Source organism: Apis cerana, linkage group LG12 (genome assembly GCF_029169275.1).
Source record: "Apis cerana isolate GH-2021 linkage group LG12, AcerK_1.0, whole genome shotgun sequence".
Taxonomy (NCBI): domain Eukaryota; kingdom Metazoa; phylum Arthropoda; class Insecta; order Hymenoptera; family Apidae; genus Apis; species Apis cerana.
Window position 1 is genome coordinate 4,505,390 of NC_083863.1, and position 22,434 is coordinate 4,527,823.

Genomic DNA, 22,434 nt, shown 5'->3' on the forward strand with positions numbered 1-22,434 from the left:
TCGAAACCCCGAACAAAAAATTAATCAGGAAGGAAACAATATCATCATCGTTGATTCTTCCCTCTCCTCTCTCCACCAATCACCATGGATCGCTGTAAGATGAGTGGGAGTATATATATATATAAAAAAAAAAAAAAAAAACAGTAACGTAGCTCGTACGTGTTTGCATCAAAAATTCGCGTGGAAGACAATGCGAGTTGATTTGGAAAGGCGCGTATCGATAGGGCACGATAGCGGGGAGGGGGGGAGGGTACGGTCAGCGGAACGTATTCGCGGGTGAAAAAGAGAGAAGAAGGATGGGGAGAGGGAGGGGGAAGAGGGGGTAAAAAAAGAACGGTCGAGGCATTTTGTTTCCGATCGTTGCACGAATGAGCCGGCAAATTGGAGTCGAATTTAGCCGGCTTTTGCGAGCCGTTTAAACCTTTCGCTATGCCGCGGCGCGCTCGTAGAGTTTGCTGCACGCAAATGAAGAATTGTCAGCCAAATACGGTTCGAGAGTGGTAAGGGGAGGCGGCAGGGGATGAATGGGGCGTAATGCCGGGTCTACCCTGATTGTTGCCCTCTTCTCTCCCTTCCTCGACCTCTCGAACCCATCGGAATTTCCAGTACGAATTTCCGTCGGTGCCTGCGACATCACTTCCGTCCCAGGGACAAGCAGATTCGTCTAGCCGCGGCCCGCCGTTTTACGGCTAGCGTTCCATCAGATTTTCCACCCCTTCCGACTCTTCCTTCGACCTCTGTTGGCCCAGACTCCCAGGCTTTCTAATAATCGAACGGTCAGGATCAGGGATGGTGACCTGAGACGCAGGGAGAAAACATTTTTTCAGTCATCAGATAGAATATGATGGTGATTTAACAAGTGTTAAATAAATTCTAGTTCCGTAGTATTAATAAACTTTTACATTGATTTGTTATAATATTGTTTGATAACTTTTAGAAACATTTTCTTTTTAATATAATTTAATATAATGATAGAACTATCGTTAAAAACGGCAAACCTAATAATAACGATAAATACAGTGACGTATGTACAAGAAGATGAAATGAAATTTCTCGAAATTATAAAATATGGACACATAGGCACGTAAATGTATGCGAGTTCGAAGGCATATGGCGGAAATTCTACAATTCTAAATACACTATACACGGATAGTTAATTGGGATCGAAGAATCGACATTATTCGAGGAATAGAAGATTTCTTTGGCCGGGCTTTTTTCGGATTAACGAAGCGTTACGCCTGTGACCGCTCGTGCTATTTATTCGATTACTCGAGAGAGACGAGAGCGCGGCGTTCGGTAGGCATGGACCAATGAAATTCCCATAGAATATCGCCCCATGTCTTTCACAGTCCGGTGAACTCTGACAATCGGCCTCTCTTGCCATTGAAAAGGGAACGCGGTCAATTTGAGGCAAACGATCGCTGACAGCCGTAGGGCCTGACCGCGCGATGAATTCCGGCTAAAAACCTCGAAAACGTCGAATAACGATCCTAAAGACCGTGACAAGCTTTCTTCATCGTCGGTGTTGCGCTCCAGGTGTGCTCTCGATCTCGATCTCCCTGGGAAAATGGAGGAAGGAAGGATCTGCGGAAATCTGTGTGGATGGCGAGCGTCGAAGAAGAAGGGATTTCATTTCCTTTTAATCCGTACCACTAATCTTGACAAGTATGCCTTCATTAAGCTGGAATGAAGGATGACGCGTTTTAAAGTGATAGAAGTTTTTTTTTCTTCTCGTCAGGCGATGATTTAATGTTACGTTATATCCTATTTCATTTGCAACAACAGAGAAACTACAAGTGATCGTAAAATTTGAACTAACAATTGGAAAACATTATGAATTACACGGTTCAACAGAAAAGATTGCGCTTCCAATATAAGGAAATATTGGAAAAAGATTTCTAAAATCCATAGATCCAGTTTACTTTTCAAAAATTCACCTCGCAAAAGTATGCCATCAAGTTAATAAATTTCTCAAAGCGAAACTTAATTTCGATCAATTGCTTAATAATAATCGAAACTTTGTTGTACTCTATTCGAATAAAAACAATTTCTCTCAAAGACGAAACTCTTCGGAGCAATAGCCAAGTCGAAATTAACGTTAACGGGTTCGTGGCAATCGTAAAAAAAAACAACGTGGAAGAAAACATAAGGGCCGGAATGTCTGGCAATTCGGTTTCACGGTGAAACGCGGTGAAAACAATGCCACGACACCGCGTATTACGATATCGCGAGGTGGTTACGCGTGTTATTATCCGGTATCCGTTATCGAGCACTTGCGGTGACAACAGAAAGAGCGATTTCGCGCCACGATGCTCTTATACGCGTTTGTCGATACGCGCCACCTCATCGTCTGATGCGTATTATCCGTTGGTTTGATCGTAAAAGGGGCTCGCATCGTCGAGGGGTGGCGAAATTGGGGTAATTCGTGAGGTGAGCGCGCGAGAGTGTTCGACGCGTTTAAAAAGTGATGGAGATGGGGCTGGAAGGGGGTGCTCGATGATTTTTCCCCCCCTGATACCTGTTTTTAATCTGTGACGCTCGTTTCTGGAATATATACAAATTGTTGGGAACAAGAAGAGAGAGAAAGTTTGATATTTTCGTAATTTCGTACATGCGGGTAAGCTTGCATACGAGGCTTTACTTTCGTAGAAAAAGATAAATATTCCAGAGTAAATCGGTTGTTTATAAATAAAACAACGTGAAATTGTTATACGTGACTATGAAATACAGCATTTAAAATAAAAATTGTTAAGTTACGCGTATAAAATAAATATGAACATTTGATTATTAATTATTATCGTTATTATTACAAATAAATTAATTATAAAAAAGCAAAGATAAAAATATAAATTTATTTCTCGCCTGTTTTTCACAATTTTTCAACTATATATTTTATTATATTATATTATACACAAGTTTTTCACTTAACGCGTTTATTTTTATATCTATACATACTACCACGTGCGAATTGCAGAAGTATTCCATGATATGCTATCATCCTTCTTCCGTATGCTAAAATAAAATTACATAGTTTATTTTCAGATGAGAAAAATTATTATCATTAATGGATGACTAAAGAACGAATTAATACGAATGAAAAATGCTACGCTAAATAAAACCTAATGATCACGAAGCACATAGTGGTTACCTCTCTCTTTTTTTTCTTTTTTTTTCCCCCTATTCCAAGCGTTTCATCCGCGACACCCTCGCGGCACTGTTCCACGGGAGTGTTTCGTTTCGCGCTTTACACCGGTACTGCTCTTTATTATCGTTATCGTCATCATCGTGGCGCGGTTTTAACGTCGAAGCATGTACGTTGCGTTACTTTTCTATAGCCGCCGTTTCAGCCTTGTTGTTACACCGTTAACTTTCGACACGATTGCGCGTTCCTATCCGACGCGATATTTCTGAAACGATCATCCACCGTTGCAATTGCGCGCGGTGATAAAAAATGATTTGATACCTGTAAATTTGCCGCTAATTCTGAAAAGTTAAAATCGTAAAAATATGCAGCCAATGAAATATCTTTGTATATCAGAATTAACGTTAATATCGAATCTCGTATAATATATATATAACGGATATAAATAACTATTTCTTTTAACAACATGAACTTTTACTTTCCAAAAAAAGAATTCAATTTTTTCTTCCTCCTAGACTCTTCTCACTTTTTCTTTATTTGACTTTGTATATAAAGGACATAGACGAAAACTTTCACAACAAACATTTAGTTCGCGACAAATTTTACTCGAAAATATTATTCAACACGCGAAGTGAATATTTTTTTTCTCTTTCTTTGCTAAAAAAAAAGAAAAAGAAAAAGAAAACGAATTCAATTAATTCTTTCTTTTTCTTTGCTTCCTCTATTTCCGTTATAAGTAAGAAAAGACTCACGACAAACTTTTTGCACGAGAAACATAACTATTCAACGATTTCAATTTTTCCCCTTCCCTCTCGCCTCCCTCCCCAAAAGGGGAGAAAAAGAGGAGGAAAAAGGGGAAAAAAGAAGAAATTCAATTTCCGAGCGACTTACGCCCTGCCTAACCGAAGGTCCAATTAGAGGCGAGACTATCGCGTGTGAACGTAGTCTAAAGCCTGCACGTGCACGACCTATCGGCGATGGGTGCTGGCCAGGAGGAGGGGAGGGCGGGAGGAGGAAAGGAGGAGGAAAAGGGCGTACTTCAGTATCGCCGTTGGGACTTCACAAAACAGATTTAGCAGGTGAGGTCGGGAGCAACAGCGGGGGCCCCCGTAAAGAAAGCGTTTAATTAACCCTTTGATCTCGAAAACAGCGTGGCAGCCGCGCACTTAGCTAACGGGGGAGGAAGGGGGGAGAGGGGGCTACATTGATACCGAACTTCGTTAAGCACTTTAACCTTTACGAGGTTCATTTTCGAATTAATCCGCCCTGTTGATTTCTCATCCGTCCCCCCACCTCTCTTGGAAAAACACACGGCTCGGTCTTCTGTGTCTTCCGCATTCCTCGAACACGATCGCAGAGAATTCTCTCTCTCTCTCTCTTCTCCTCTCGCCGCGCTCCATTTCCCACAACGGTCCTTTGTCCATTGTTGCTTACTCCTTTCCCTGATCCCGTAGTGATCGTGTGATCGAGGGTGAATCATGAAGGTGAATATCAGAATTATTGTTGTTTTCTTGAATTTTGAGGTTGAATTCAGGTTCGTTAATTTTTCTTCTTCTTTATTTTTTGAAATTGAATATAACAGAAGATCGATTCGTTGTGGATTGAGCAAGAAATGGGGGAAATGATTAGATATAGATTTGTTATATAATTTTGAAAGTTGTTATTATTATATAAGGTACGTGAAAGCGTTTTCTTTAATTCATGTAAGAATATCCTGATGGCGGTAGGTAGGATCTATTATTTCTTTGATCATATGTTATTACGTAATTTCAATTTTAAATAGAATGCATCGATATATAGAAAGCAATCCCCTATAAAAATTGCTATGTCGAAATAGGATTAATTTAGTAGAGAATATTGTAGAGACGGGCTGAAATTTTAGAAAAAAAGTAAAAGCACGTAAATATTTTTACCAATTTTATTCCTCGCAGATTTTTTTCACAGAGTTTCGAGCGAAATTAAGTACCCGCCTATTTCTTTGTTCCCTCGATTTAAAGGGGTATAATAATTCGGATATAACGTTAAACATTCAAATAATTCAAATAATTTCGACTCGTTTCATTTCGAATAATTTTAATTGATTCGTCGAAACGAAATTAAATATCTAACATTTCTTCATCTCTCTGATTAAATTATAAATCAAATTATTGATCGATTATCCTTCGAAAAAATATTTCTAATCGTTGCTTCCACGAGCTTCCTCGCACGTGATATTTCCTATGCGATAATCGTCGCATTTAGCTTAGCTGATCGGAGGAGTTTTTAGGGGTGGAGAGGGTTGACGAACAAGGGAGCCCCCGGCCGTAAATAATAAAACTGCGAAGGTAAATATAATTACCTAACTGTGTGTGTAACGTGTTTGTAAGCGGGCGTGCAACGGAGGAACAACAATCGTAAGGTTCCCTTGAAAACGAGCCTCTTTTCAAAAGGGCTATACACCCCTGCGCCAATGGCGCGCCAGTTTGAATTAAGATTTCAGTGGCCCACCGTAAAAGATTGCGCCATTGGCCAATTTAATCTCCACCGGTCCGCGAACGAGATCCTTTTCACCGGCCCTCCACCCATTTTGTTTTCATCCAGAGATCACAATGTCCCCCCTCTCCCTCCGCGTAAACATCCTGACTGAATGAAGGCCGCCGATTAATTAACCTCCTCCTCCTCCTTCTCTTCCCCTCCCTCCCTTTTCTTAATGTGTCCTTTACAGTGCATGTCTAAGATGGAATTATCTTTGCGATGGCTTTGATTTTTTTTTCTTTCTTTTGTCCATCGAGTTATTTTGTATCTCTATACGGATGTTTCAAATGCAATCCGTGATTTATTTTTGGTGATTGCAGCAAGGAAAGGAATAGAAGTTTTTTGGATGTATGTAGAGGGGAAGAGGTTGATATATTATAATAAATTAATATATATATATATATTGAATTAGGAGCAATCAAGTTTTCCTGTTATATATAACTGTTCATATATTGAATTGAACTTGAAAAAGTGTTCCATGAATATATTATTATCTTGAATATTGGTATGGAGTATATAACGAATGGAAAATAAGTTTTTGTTCTTACGAAATTTAACATTATAGAATATATCGAGACTTGAAAAGGAATTATTACGTGATATTTTTATTAACTAATACCTAAGCTAAATTTATTAACAATAAATTTAGTTCTTTTTTTATAAGGATATATTTATAATCTGTTATAACAATTTGTATATCATACCTGCAATCTGCATTTAGCCAATCTTATCAGAAACGCATTTAAAATTACGAAACGGAATGTTCATTGCAAAAGCGATATATCTTTGAATTCGTCCTAATGCAACACACGATTCCGTTTAAAAAAAAAATCCAAGATAATTTAAAATTAACAAATTTTTCATTTTTTTAAACCATTAACCGCCCAAGTTTACCGCAACATTTTCGACCGGAAAGAAAAAAGCAAAGCCACTCTTGTACACAGACACAAACGCGCAACATCAGCACATTTATATGTATACGCATAACACAAATTCCATCGATCCTTTTCAAACCGGAAGCGAATCAAAAAGCGCAAGCATTAATCGTTTCTCCCTCGACAACCCTTTCCATCGATCCTTTCCTCCTCTAAAAATACGCGGTTGAAATTCCTCTTCGACTCGCGCCGGCAAATTTGATCGGATAAACGTTCCCAAAGAAGCGGTGGACCCCGATCTACGCCCCTCTTGACGACGCACCCCTGTGCACCCTTGCAACGTACAATACCGCAAGCGGGTAGGCAAGCAGGCATGCAGGCAGGCAGGTAGCTAGGCGAGCTAGCATTATGTGTATCCGACTTCTCCTCCAGGAAAAAACGCACGAGGTAAGCAGGTAAATTTAGCGACGAGAGTTCGAATGCGCCGCTTCGTATGCGAGCACTCGCGGTGACTCGAGTGCGCTTCGAGTGCTCGCGTAAGGCACGTAGATAAAATACGTGCTCGGGTACGCGTGCTTCCCTCTCCCCTCTCCTCCTCCTCTCTCTCTTCTCGGGTAATTGGCCCTCTTGATCGCGTTCGTAGGACCGCTTTTCAATATTCTCGTTTCCATTTCCTTCCTCCGTGTCCAAGGTAGTCCCTGGTTATTTCTGTCCTTTTTTTTTCTTGTCCTCTCCTGAGCCTGAGTTTGAGTTTGAACGAGGGATACGAGAAAAGTAGGCTGATCGCCTGGACTCGCACTTTTGGCGCGCAGATGTTTTATGGTGTAATAGGTGTAAAGGTGTTTAAAGGTGTTTGGACATCTTTAAGTAATTAGAAATAATCTTTTTGAAGAGATCTGATGGGTATAAGTTTTAGCTTCTAAATTTTAATGTTTGCTGTAGAGGTCGTCCTAAATTGTTTCCACGAAGAATTGGAATTATGGTTAGTATCCTTCCAAATTTCGATTGTGCCAACTGCGGCTCATTTGCTTCTAACAAGAAAAAACAAAGAAGGATTTGCAGGTAAAAACATTTGGCGTGCAGATGCGGCAATAACTGTTATTTTGGGCATTGCTTCCAATGGAGTTTATTTAGATTTGAAAGAAGGGGAGAGGACAACGTTTGCTTTTCATGGAAATAATTGAAGATTTAATATAAAATATTTCACATATATAGGAACTTCTAAGGTTAATTACATTTACGGATAATGTATAATGCTAAAAGTTTTTCATTAATATCTAGAAAATAATACACGAAGCTTTTGTTATTCCTCTTGGAGTCGGAATCCCATCAATTTTAGAATTATCGAATAAACATCAAAGTGTCGCACAAACAATGGGCGATGTTATCCTTTCGAATGGTCTGTGGAAGGATTTTTAAAAAAAACGGACGGCAAGACCTCACGCCAAGTCGGTGGGTTGTTTCAGCGGACAGGTCAGTTTGGAATTCGAACAGGCAGCTACCGTAGAAGCTGCTATGGGGCGGGGCAAACGTCAGGCAAATGGAAAGCATCCCTAATTTGAAACTGAGAGGAGAGAGAAAGAGAGAGAGAGGAAAACAAATGGCGAAATCCGACTCGACACTCTCTTGGCGTTTCTTCACAAATTTTTCACGATTCACGACCAACATATGACGAGTAGCGATCGAAAATATTTACGACGATACTCTTCGAAATTCGTCATTTCGAATTCCGTGCAACGTCGATTAAGCTTGTCATCAACAATTTTCTTCGAATCGAGGCGAGTGTTGTACTAGCATTTGACAACTACGGAATCGTTTATTCAACAAAATTAAGGAAGTCGATGATTTTTCGTTTCGAAACTTTAAATTCTTTTTGTACGAATTGTTGAAGAATTTAAAGTAAAATGAAAATTACAGTTTCATAAAATAGATTCTCAAATCTAATTCTATATTCCTACAAAATATATCTGATGTTTTAAATAAGGAGACCAAAACGAAGATGCACAAGTTCTACGGTTATGAAAGAAAGCTTATGGTGGTTGATTTTTTTCAGATGGATAGATCGTCTGTTCCACTCGTAGATTTTTGCCTTCGACGCATAATTATATTGCTAAAAAAAGGTTCGACTTGCACTCTCGTGCAAAATCACACGTAAAAATATCTTTTTTCGTTCTCGTGACTTTACGATCTATATATACATATATATATATCTATATATCTATATATACATATATATATATCTATATTAGATCATCTCATAAATTTATTCACCCGGACTCGTTTATGCAATTTTGTATTTTGATTCCGTTCTGGTGGACGAATTGTCTATTTTGTTATGTTTGTTAATCGAGCTATTAATTCAAACATATTGCACTATTATGTGCATAGCTGGATAAATTAAAAGAAGCAGCGGCGATAAAAATAGTGCAGCCATATTTAAATCAGAATACCGTGATTTTTCATCAGAATAATGCCAGACCACATGCGGTACAAAACGTGTGAAAAAAAGAATTGCGCGAATTTCGTTGAAAAATTTTATCGCGTCTACTCTGTTCCCTCTGTATCAATGTTTTACAATGTTTTTTTTTTGTAATAGACAAACAAGGCCTTGTATCTTTTATCGTGATTGCACAAAAATTTAATAGCACAAAATAAAATAAGATACTTAACAAGAAATATCGAAAATCTGTAATAATTAATATAAAATATTTGATAAATCTACGATGAATCGTCTTTAATATTCTTTCCCCAAGTTAACTTCCGTTTTTTTTATTATATTTTCATGTAATTTTAAAATAAACTTATATTCTTCGTTATACAATTTTCTATGAATAAGTAATTGGAAAAATATTACAACTCCTCTTTATATTCTTCTTGAATATCACGATTCATAAATTATCATTTTTTTTGCTCGTTGCATACTTCAATCGCGTTAAAATTTTACAACCCTTTTGCCTTGCAAAAACAAGAACAAGAGAATAATTGCACCCTTCGCTAAAAAATATACTAAGATGCTTCGATCGACGTTATATGTTGTGCTATCTATCTTATAGATAGTTTATCCCAATGTAACAACAATTACTTAATTACTCGTCGTTTTAACTTGACGATCATTGCCAATAATCTTCTCTCAAGAAGGAACATCGAAACGTACCACGAGATATCGCAAACCCGGGAAGAAAATTTAAAATTTACATAATCTACACCGCCGTTCCACGAAATTACGAAATTACAATACATCCCCGTCACACGACGATCAACCTTCCGTCCACGTAGAACGGCCAAACGAAAGGTAACAAAGTAAGCAACGTGTTCTCGCGAAAAGTAGTTTAGCGGATCGTTACGAGCCTCCAGCTAGGTTGTTCATCGACGCGACCGGAATGTAAATAAGGAAAAAAAGGGAGAAGGAGAGAGAGAGAGAGAGAAAAGAAACACGATCTTCCGCGTATCGAAACTCGTTCTCGATGAGGGGACCAACCCAACCTCCTTTTTTCGAAACGTTTGAAAAAATATTTTAACACCCCCAGGATCCGCGCCTCGCGACAATGACAATACGACCGTTGTAATAAATTTACCGCGAAAACCTCTGATTTTTAGTAGCAATGATTTTGCAGGGATATGACACACGCCCACGCGGTGCCACCATGTAAGGTGCGTGTATTTTGGCGATTTTTACGAGGCGAGTTTACGAGTTTGCCCTCCGCGGCTTTTGTAATGATCTTCGGAAGTTTGAGGGGGGAGGAAGGGAAAGGGCGGACAAAGATCCTCGACCAGTGTCTATGACGCAGGCGAGAGCAATAGGATGCTTTCGACAGCTTAGAACAACTGTAAAAGTACACGTCGCGTTAATGTTTACAATTGTTTCTATAATCTTCACGCGGTGAAATGGTTATAGTTGTACAAAAGAAAAGAAGCGTCTTCTTCTGTTCAATTTTAACGAAAATTATTGTTATTATTATTATACTGCTTCGATTACGTTATACATTGTTACTATTTATTTAAATAATATCTGGAATTTTAATAAAATTTTCTGATTTTGATCGTTTGGTAGTATCAAATTTACATTGAAAACAGGACTTATATTTTGTATTGATCTATCGATATCGTTAATAGTAGTTTATTACAGTAGTTTATCATAGTAAACATTCTGATACTTTTATCTAAAAAATTTTTATATGCAATTTACATTTAGCTCGTTCGAAAAGAAGGAAATATTAATTTACAAATTTAAAGCGAGAAAAGTTCTTACTCAAAAAAAAAAAAACTTTTTAATATATTGCAAAAATATCACCCTGTCTATCTATCTATTCAATCTCGCCACCTTTCAAAAGTACCGCCGCATTGAAAATATTCTCCCCGCTCTGGAAAAGAAAATCGCCAATTCGATCGCCAATCCAAACTTCGATCGAGCAAAAATACATAATATACCTCACAATTCCTCCACGGAACTTGTGCAACTTCGCAGGAAGGACAATCGAGTCCGGTCGGGGAATTTTATCCTTATTGGATTACGAAGAAACAATCCTAAGTCGCCCTAACGAATGCTCGACCGCGCAGGATATCCGTTCAGGCTTGCGATAGATATCCTAATGCCTCCTGACAAGCGTGCCTGTCCTTAGCCGGTCGGCACCTTTTCGAGCTATCCACTGCAATTATCCGAAACCACGGCGAGTGGTTCGGTTCGACCTCGTTGTTTTTTTTTCTCTCTCTCTCTTCTTCCTTCTCATCCTCCTCCTCCCCTCTCCACCACCGCTCAGAGATCCACCAGGCGATTCCTTTCCAGGGATTCGCCTATTGTCCGAGGATCCTTCGGCCTTACTGTTTTCCTGCCGCTCGATGCAAGTCCAGATAAAACTTTTTTGACAAGATTGCGGTGGCCCGAACCTGGTGAACCGGCAACACAGAGCTGGTAATTAGAGTTACCACCGAGCTCGCCAACCGAGTTACTCACCTTTGTTTTGTTCGTTTGCTGATATATTTGCCTTATCTCTCGCCGATTGGATAGATACGTGTGTGTCTACGGGGAATTTTAATGGTGTACAGTGTTAGGAGAAGATTCGTTCTCTCGTTTAAAAATAGTTTTGGAATTTTGGTATATATAAGGATTTTAGTGGAATCGTTTTTGTAGGTTATATAAGTAAAGATTGTTTCTTTTCTTTCTTGTCTGAGTTTTGAATTTAATATTATTGGTATTGTTTTAACTTTGAATTGGATATGTATTTAGTATACGTGTTTTAAATGATTTTTGAATTTTGAAAGAGAGATAGTTGGAATAAAAGTATAAAAGAAAAATTTATTAGATCTTTAAGAAAGTTAAAATTCATTTTTGATATCATGGCTATCGATTTGGAAAACATTAGTGTTTAGAGAGGAATGCACTTATTTCTATCGAATAAATATTTTAACATATCTCTGATTAATTTTTTAAACACAGATTTATACATATGCTCTATTAAGATCATTAATATAATTTAGCTTCATCAAATTCAAATATAAAATTTTAGAAAAACGTTTTTCAAATATAGATATTTCAAGAAAATTCAGTTTTCCACAAACATCAATATTCTATTATATTGTTCAAAACGTGATAAAAAAATTCAGGATAAAGATACCTTCCTCAAATTTAAATATTTCTTCTCGGAAATATTTCCATAACTTTCACAAACAACAGTGTGTTCCGAGAATTTTCACGCGAATGCGTGAAAAGAAAGGGGGAGAAAAGAAAAAAAAGAAAAAAAAATACTCAATCAAATTTAAAATTATTCAACATCTACGATCATCGGTTCCCGATCTCGCGTGTCACGAAACACATTACAAAATATCCAAAGATCCCTCTTCGACAAACCTCTTCGAACACGCCTCTTCCTCTCTTTCCCAAGACTTGGCCAATTCCTTCACCGTGACCCAACCTTCTCCCATCTCCCCGTAATTCTCCATTCCACGCCACACGTTCATCGTCCATCGTCGTCCTCGTCGTCGTCGTCGTCGTCGTCGTCGTCGAAAAAAGAAAAGAAAAGAAAAGAAAAGAGAAGAAAAGAAAGGGGGGAAAAAAAGGAAAAAGAAAAGAAAAAAAGGAAGGAAGAAAGAAAAACAAAAAAAAGAAAAACCTATCCACGGCCAGGATTTACAGTGCGCCTAGCGAATAATAGAGACGTCGAGGGAACAAACGGCGCTCGTTGCACGGCGCCTACGGACGAAACGCGACAATGGCGCGCGCTTCGTGTTCCTACGGTATGCAAATTGAAAACGCATTCGGATAAGTTGCAAGCATCGATACTCACTCTGTGGCGATCGGCTGTGGCAATACGCGGCCGCACCGGCCGTCACTTTAAAAGTTAAGGATCAATCAGTCGCGGCCATTGTTTCGCCGCATTGTGCGACGAACGCCGACTTGTTTATGGTCCCGAAACGATAGCGTGGAGAAACGATAATAATAATAGACGGGTGCACAGGGGAGAACGTAACAATGAAGCCGGAGCCCGATCGCAATGGTGTGCGCGGCTCTACGACGAACGAGCTCGAAGCCGCGAGTTGGCGGGCGAGTGAGAGGCGGAAGGAGAGAGAGAAAGAGAGAATGGCGGGGAGGAGAGGGAGGGAGGGAGGGAGAGGGGGTAGGATAGCGTGAAATATCCTTTCGCGCGAAATTAGAATTTCGACGAACGACGACGCGCGGGAAAATACGGGAAGCTGCAGCCTTTTGTACAGAGCGCGCTCTATGATCGTAAAACATATTCGAATTTTTCGCGCTTTCGGCTAACTATGGTTCTCCTTTCGTTTTATTGGCCACGTCTCTTGATTCATCGTACGACGCAACGGATACAATGGTTGAAAAATATTGAACGTATTTTTTTTTTTTTTTAATGAAATTTTTCGCTCTTCGTCTTTCTGACGAACGAGAGTTTTTATTTGTAAATGAAATGTCATTTTGAAATGATTGGATCGAAAGTTTTTTTTCTTTTTTTAAGATACATATTATTGTACCAGATGTATAGATAATGTATACGTTATATAGATATATTATGCGTATTGAAATTTAAATTTTTCTTTTTTTTTTTAATGGAATCGCGTATCTTTTTAATGTATTAATCGATACAAATCGATCAAAAAATTATTAGTTTAAAGTATATTTTAACTTGGATTTATTTTATGGAAGATAAGGAAAACATGAATAGAAGAGCATCGCTCCGCGTATTCCTCGTCTTTTCCTAAGTTTCATGAAATTCAATGATTTTTTTTGATATAATAATATAATAAATGATTTAATAAATTCTTAGAGAGAGAAATCATACGATCATTCTTTATATCAGCATTTTTAAAAATAATAATAGTGTCAAATTATATATATATATATATGCTATGCAAATTTTATATGAAATATTTTTTATACAATAAATATGAATTATTTGAAACGATATATTTATTTTACATTAAAAATATTTACAAATACAATAATTACGTATTGCTTAATGAATTAATTATTTCTTGATTTCGTAAAATGAATTCAAATAATTAATGCGATATATTTTCAATTGCTTATTGTATTATGAGAATGTTCATATAATTAAAGTGGTGTTCGATTGTTGATCAGATAATGTAAGCTCAATGTGAGATTTCAATTAACATAAAATTAATAGTTATTTCAATGTTATTCATCCCTATAACTAAATTACGAATTTTTATATAATTAAAACTGTTCAAATATTCAATTAATATATAGAAAATTACGTGTTATATTGCATACGTAAAATATATTAAATTATATCTCTATTCGTACGAAATCACAAACGAAACTTTTCTTGTTTAAAAAAACGCGAGACAAAATTAAAAATTTTCTCATCCAATTCAAAATATAAAGAAAATCACACCGTTGAATTTCCTTTTTGTTTCATCTCATTTGATTGTCGAGTCACAAAGATTCAAAGTGGCCATAGCGCTTTGATACGGTGCAGAAGTTATGAATGGGTCAGCGATCCAATGACCTATATTTTTTCCTGGAAACGCGTACTACATTTTTCCAGCAATCGCGTCTGTCGTTTATCTCAAGTTTGGGATAAGTCAATGAGCGTAGGTGCGAGCGAGAGATCCGAGTAAGCGACAAAGACGAAGATAATAAACGATTAAAAATTACCCTTTCCTTTACACGACGATATCTCGGGAACCGGAAGTCGTATCGAGATGAATCGAAAAACATTTCAAAAGACAGGGTTCAGCGCTTCTAATCATCCCTCATTCATTGATTAAGAATCACTATCTTCGGAGTTACAACGATTTAAATTTTTCTTTATTTTAATACCACTCGATCCAGTTTTAAAATAAATTATACGCGATACGCGTGCAACAACGATCTTACCAATCGTATATTGGAGACTCCAATTGACACAAAATATTCTTTGAAATAAATCTGAATCTTTAGTTTAGTTATATTGATTGAATTGAATAATCGAATCGACAGATACAATTACTTACGTTGTATCAAAGTTTCTTTCCAAATAAAACAATTCGTCTTACTCATCCTTCGAATCCAATCCGTTCGACAATCGGAACAGTTGAATCTCCATGCAGCACAACGTCGCCTTTGGTCGATCACCTTATCGAGAATTACAATTAAACGTATAATCAGGCCGATCCTCTAATTATTTCGAGCGATGTATATATGTATGTATGTAAATTGAAATGGCGTAGTTCCGCGGGATCGGCTCGTCGTTGACCCGAAACCAGGTATGCCGATGTTTTAATCATTTGAAACGCGAGCGAAATAATTCATTCGCGTTGCTATTTACCGCGTTAATTATTAAAAGTGCATTATGACGGCGTGCCGTCGCCTCTGACGTATCCCGGAATAAGTAGATCGCAATTAATGAAGTAATTAATCATGGGATAAATGAACGAATTAAAGCCGGATAAACGAGTCGCGGAACACTTGTACGCTTGCACCCTCCCCGCCCCCTTCAGCCCCGCGCTCGTCGTAATTTCAATTTCTTCTTTGTTTACACGGTGTGAAATAAGCGACGTGAAAAGTGGAGGGACGCAAATCAGAGGGATGATGCGTGATTGGCGAATGATCTCTGAATGCGCTTGGATCGTGGTGAAATGTCATTTGTCTTCGTAAATTGGAGTTTTATGTTTTTTTTCTTTTTTTCTTTTCTCTTTCAACTGGTACGGTGATTATTTTTGACATTTATTATTAAAGATGGGATTTATAGGATCGTAAAGAAGAATTTGGAAATTTAAAAACAAAAAATTGACGTTACGAGTTATACATTTTATTTTTTCCAGAAAAAAGTTATTTAGATTGATAGTTTTTGACGACTGCTAGTAGTGCAATATTTTGGTTTTTTATCTTGCTAATCATTCTCTATCGTTAGATTTTTCTTTGTTAGTTGAATTATATTTATATTTTTTTGTGTATTTCTTTTTTTTTTATTCTCCTTTCAATCTATTTTTATTATATATTTTAATGTTCCTTCATTGCATATTTATGAACACATATGAACAGTTTAATATTTAATAAGTCTAAAACGCAATCTAAAACAAATATTAATTGGATTGAAAAACGTTCAATAATTTTAGGAAATGGTTGAATTATATTTTCTAACAGAAAACTGGAAATAAAAAATCAATATTTTACGAATATTTTCTGAATTATTATAAATAATTATTCTTCAGGCTTCGCTTTATCAGTTCCAAGTTAAAATTATTTGAAATTATCGGTTTTAGATTCTTTATTTCTGTAATTATTAAAAAAAAAAGACAGATGTTTTCGATACAATTAATTTTAATTTTTATTGAGATAGAAATATCCTTCCTTTTTTTTTATTCGCCCTATTATTTTAATCATTTTAATTATTTTGTTATCCAGAAATTAATTGAAATTGCTGTTTTTAGTAACTAATATTTAGAGATTTTTATATCCATTACGTGATGCGTTGAATTTTTTAAATAATTATAGCTTATATTCGAACAAAAATTTAAACGGTTAACTCTAGAAACTTTTTTATAATCTTAATAAAAGTTTATGCAAAATTATTTGTCTTTTAAGTTATAAACAATTTAATTTTACACATAGATAAAATTATACAAACTTATCTAAAGTTAAGTATTTCATATTCAAAGTAAAGAATTAAATTGTCCATAACTTGAAAAATAGATTTTTTGTTTCAATCTTCAGAATCATTCTTTCAAAAATTTTTCATCAATTTTCTTCGAATAATAAATACATATTTATATTCTTCCTTTGTAAATGTAATCTGTACTAAAGTATTCTCTCACAAATTAACAGTTTAAAATTTTATCCGCTTTTCAAACAACATAAATCAAGAAAAGGTTTGTACGAGCTTTTAGCACCTGAACGCAGAAAGAAACGAACACTTTGCCCACATCTTCGATGTATCCACGATACACATACTACAATCAACCAAAGAGGCCGTGGATAGATCTACGAATGAATACAAAGTGGAAGTAAATCGAGTTCCGACTGTAGAACAAATAGGAATAACACGAAGCTCGAGATGGATCGAACCACTGTTGAACAGAAATAGTAAGGCTTTCCATTCTTCGTTGCTTTTGCCTCCTCCAAAGCTGCGTCTTCACTGAAACAACAACGAGAAACTTTTCGTCTCTGCCATGTTCCAAACACACTGTCGAACAAATATCAGAAGATAAAATTATTTTGTATATGTTAAAACAAGATAATTAAAGAAACATTTCGATTTTGCCTTGGTTTTAAGATTACGTTTTTTTTTTAACATTGAAAGAATATTCAAGGTGTTAATGCATTTCTTAATTCTTTTTCTTTGATATTTATTAGAGAAGTGATACTCGAAAGTAGAAAACTTTGAAATTTCTGTAATTCAGTAATAATTCAAAACATACGTAATTTATATTTAGACTGTTGATTCATTTTAATTAATGTAATTTCACTTATTAAAAAAACTAAAATGTAAAAAAAATAAAAATGAATATTGTTAATATTGATTGATTATGAGATTTAAAAAATTTCAATTCTTGATAAAATAGTATTTCAAAATTTGAATTTCGAAAATTTAAAAATCCAAAAATTTGAAATCATCTCTAATATATATATATATATTTCCAAAGACAAAAAAACACAAGAAAAATTTCTTAAAAACAATTTTTTTTCTCTCGAAAAAATGGTAGAAAGTTTCTCTTCCTCTCGTTTAACTTCAATGAGGATGCGGCTTTAACAATCCTCTCTGTTCGATCGAGGATGACACGACGATGACGAAAGTCATTAGCCCTCCATCGACTTTCAATTAATCGAGCCGACCGATCACGAGTTTCGATTAACCGATTACCATCGAGAAAGTACAAACGAAGAGCTTAATTGGATGTTCAATCGTTTTTCGCCTGCGATCGAGGACGAACCTATCCATGACCGACGTCCATCGTGTCATTTCGTCGAGAAAGAAAAATATAGCTCGTCTCAAACTCGGGCAATGAAAGAAATTCAGTTTTATTGAATTTGAATACCAGATCATTTCATACAGTTATTTAAAAAAGAGAAAGTTAATGAGTTTCTGCAAGCCACGAAAAAGTTTTTCCTTTCATCGACATAATTAAGAATCGTTGACATTTGCATTGATCGTATATATATTTCTTTCAGTCATTATTTCTTTCGAATAGATGGAAACGAGAATATCAGCAAAGATTTATTTTATTAAACTGCGTATATATAAAAACGTCGTTGAAATATTGTATTCTGATAATTGTATTTGCGAATTGGATATAATTGCTAAAACATTATATTCTGATTTGTTTTCGACTTATATCCTGATGAATATAACAATGACAAATGATTGATGTGTACATTAATCTCTCGTCATATAAGAAACAAGGCATCATAGGTTTCCAATGTAAAATTAGAAAACGTCGTTTAATTTTAAAAGTTATTTAAATTTTCTTACACTCTCAAGTAGCGATAATTGTGAATATTTTTATCTTTCCGATTCTTTCTAAATGAAGATTCGAATGAAATTAAATTTCTTAATCCATTCAATCTCTCGATTGAATTGTAAGACAAGGAATTAACTAATTTCAATTATACTCTGATGACTCAAATAGACCAAGATTATTTCCTCTTTCATAAAGTGATAACATTTGTTCAAAATAAAAATAGATATATCTTTACTTTTTATTTAATCATTTTAATCAGTGCTTTAACGATAATAATATAATTACAACAAGAATAAAATTCTCATTCTTACAAATATAAATACCCTTCTAAAAGAACATCGATCAAATTAAAAGTCAATGTTGATTCGATAAACACTGTTTTTCTCCATCGTTGCGATAAGCAGAACAGATTCCCAACAATGCTCTTCCAAACTACGCTTCCTCAAAAAAAAAAAAAAAAAAAAGAAGAAGACGAAGGGATGGAAGTGGAAGAGTCTGACCGGTAAACGGGAGTAATCATTTTATCCCGCTTTAAGGGAAGCGCTTGAAAGTGTCGTATAATTTTTCCGGAGCACGCGCCGCGCTATTTATGCGCGTAACTCGCGTTTTTCCGCAAGTGTACTCACCGGGTTTTAGCTTGTACCGAGGCTAAGCCGTTTCGCGGATGAATATAAATAGACGTGGCTCTAGCCACGCGGCCCGTTTCCAGTCGTTACAGAGAGAATCGCCTCCTAGTTTCCATTCTGGACGCGGCTCGCCTACAGTTTTCGCGTGGACACGCGCGCGTTGAATTTGGATTTCAACAACAAATTATTTAATTATCGACAGCCGATTAATTCACGGCCGCCGAAAACGCAGAGAGTGGATCAACGAGTTGTTTTCGAGTGAAACGTGGAAAGTGGGGAAAAAGAGCTTAGAAATTAAATTAGGACAGAAAATGGTGGACTTTGCTGAACGAAACACGCGTTCGCAATCGATGGAAGAATGTTGTGTGGAAACGGATGTGTAAATGGATTTTCTTGGTTCTATTTTTGTTTAATTGAGACGATTGAACTTCTGAATTTTTGATCATAGTAAGATGATTATTTTAGTTTGGATTGTAGATTTATATAATAATGATTGGATAATCTACATATATAGTGGATCATGAGAATACAAGTTGTTCGCTTCTTTTTAAACTTAACTTTATAAAAAGTTATTTAGAACAGTCATACGCTATTCAAGAGCTACAGTTTGAATCATCGTAGAATTCTATAAAGACTAAAATATCCGTAAAAGTGCGTAATAAAACCCACAATCAAAGTAACAAAATTTCGGAAACAATAAAATCAAGAGAAGAATAGAACTTTTGATTCGATTTTTCAGAACAGAAACTTATATTCCTGCTATTTCTTTTGACGTACATAAGATTGAAATGGCAAGCAAAATCTTGCGCCTGTAATAAAAATTTATTTTAATTCAATGAGAGATTCGAAGAAGATTACATCATGACTGGGAAGGATAAAATGAAAAGTCAAGTTTCATCATAGACCTTAATTAGATGATGCATTATGGAATTCGCGATTTCAAGCAGCAGTTGTGATATCACAAGATATTCCCAACGAAATATGGTGGTCCGTGGAGAACGACACTCGTGGTTGGCCAGCGATAAGTGACGTTACACGAATCATGGGAGGGGCAAAGAGGCTGAAAGTAATAAAAATAAGTAATTACTTGGAGTAATCGGCCACCATTCCGGATTCCCTGGGACCGTGGTCGTTCAATTAGCTGAAAGTGTTCTTTCACTTCCACGGTTACCGCGGCAACCATTGTCCGGGACCTTCAGGAATAATACATAGTTGAAACAGGGACGCGAATCTCGAACGAAACGGTGCACTTCCGTATGCTTTTCATTGTTTTTTTACGTGACTATGATCAATCGTGCATTATACGTTTCTTAACGATCACTCCTTCTATCCTCAGAGGGCAGAGAAATTCATCCACCTGCTTCATATGAATAGCCTCAAACTTACTCTTATTATCTTGTCGTTTAAGACACGCGTAAGACATTGATGATTCCATTGGCAGAGTCGAGGCGAAACATCCTCCTCTTTTTCCTTCCTCTCACGTTACAACGTCGCACAAGTGTAATCAAGATAGTTATCTCGCAACTAATCACAACTCGCAGCGACGTCCTTCACCCGAGATAATCCTATCTCAGATTGCAATGGGGAAAAATAAAAAAAAAAGTAGGCTCAATAACACCGAGCAACGGACGCTGAACAGAAAACGAACCACGTCCTCATCGTCATCGTCCTTCTCCTCCACCTATCCCTCTCGCCGCCGTCATCATCGTCCTCTCGTCGTCGTGGAACACGGGCACAGATAGAGCGGGAGACCGAAGGTGGGTGGGTGGGGGGAAGGCAGAGAGGCGGAGCGTAATAAAAATAAGTAATTACTGCGAGTAATCCTCCCCCTCCGTCGCTGGCCTCCTCATCTTGCCGCCACCCCTCTCGTTCTCTACGAGAGTCGTTCAATTAACGGGAATACTGTTGTCTTCCCTCACTACGTTTCCCTTCCAGTTCCCCCTCCGGCAGCCGGAACCCCATCCCACGCCCAGCGTCCGCGAAACCCGCGAAATGTTTCACTCGCAAAGTCGCGTGGAGTGCGGACTGCGCTCACTGTACGCCGAGGTAGGGCGAAAGAGGGGAGATATCGATGCCCCTCCTTCACTCACGCCCCTGACGTCCATCTATCCTTCCCCCACCGCGCCCGTCCCGCTCCCCGAGCATCGTGCACCATCCCTCCCGCGCTTCTCGCACTCTTACCCCCACCACCCGCGCTCGAACTCCCTCCACCGCCTCGCCGCGGCGCTCTCCGCCATCCCCGCCCCCCACTCCGCCGCTCCTACCTCGCAGCCTATCCACTCGCGCTCGAGGCGCGCTCACTCTGGCATACTGCGCGGCCCGTGGCGGAGTGGGGGAAAGCTCCAAAGCCCCACTCGCTCGTCCGCCGTCGTGCCGTACGGTTCGTGTCGTGGCTTGTACGTGTTCTACGCGTCGCGCGGTGTGCTCTCGCGTCCGAACGATTCTCACACACCGGTCCACGGCCTACGTTTGACAGCGGAGTATCTAACGATCGACGTTTCGAGCGACGAGTTGCGCGAGATTCGTGACATCGCGAAAACGCGAATCCATTCGTGCTGCATCGTGTTACCTCGCTGTGCTCCGATTTATATTGTACTCCGGCCGTGGAGGACTAGCGCGGAAGATTGCGACCGAAGGACTGTGTACCCATGCTAGGACAACCGCCTCGAATGTTCAGGAAGACATCGTCGTCCGTTTATAGGAGGATCTTTGGCGCCCCGTTGGCCGAGTGGGCTGAACTACGACCCGGAGAGACGTCAAGGTGCACCGTGGCTGGTGCGTTACGAGAGTCGTTAGGTGCTGTGTTCGCGATACGAAGCGGAGCTTAAGATCAATAGTCGAGCGTGGAAGACGCGGGCTTTCGAACGAAAGTTTCGTGTTCTCTACATTCACAGAGGTTTTTCGCCGTGACAGATCGTCCTCGTTGGAAGGATCGTGATATCGAGGAGGATCGGGAGGAGCAGTGCATTGACACCTGTCCGTTGACTCCACCGGACCACTCATCGCCCATAGTTTCTACGCATTAATCGGCGGTTTCGAACGTTCGTTTTGTGAACCAACGGCGACAAGCATCTGTGATCTCTCTTCGAGGAAGAATCGTGTCGTTGAAAAAAAAAACGAAAATTCGAAAAGTGCTCTTTGATCTTGACGACGTTGTGCAGAAAGTGTTATTGTTTGTTGTCTGTTCGCGAGTACCGTTTGCGGCACGAAGGAATATTACCTTTGACCAAGAACACAGCCTACGCATGCCGTGGATCGAGGTAAGAGTCTCATCTTCACGGACAATCAAGATTCACGTAAGCCAGGCTTCTTGCCTCTAAAACGCCTTGCGCGCCTTATCGTGACACCGCTATTTCTCGATATC

The 22,434-nt window shown here is 38.0% G+C and overlaps 1 protein-coding gene across 6 annotated transcripts in view; it reads left to right on the forward strand.

The window, feature by feature from the left end:
• The window catches only part of LOC107995538 (LIM/homeobox protein Lhx9), a 601,193-nt gene that overhangs the window by 381,926 nt on the left and 196,833 nt on the right, over positions 1-22,434 (forward strand). For 2 of the 6 annotated variants that reach the window (XM_017053116.3, XM_062083418.1), the window contains exon 1: positions 18,983-22,330. The exons of the other annotated variants lie outside the window; for them this stretch is intronic. The gene's annotated coding sequence lies outside the window, so the exon portion shown is untranslated. Of the gene's footprint in view, positions 1-18,982; positions 22,331-22,434 lie in introns of those variants that run through there. 6 annotated transcript variants of the gene reach the window in all.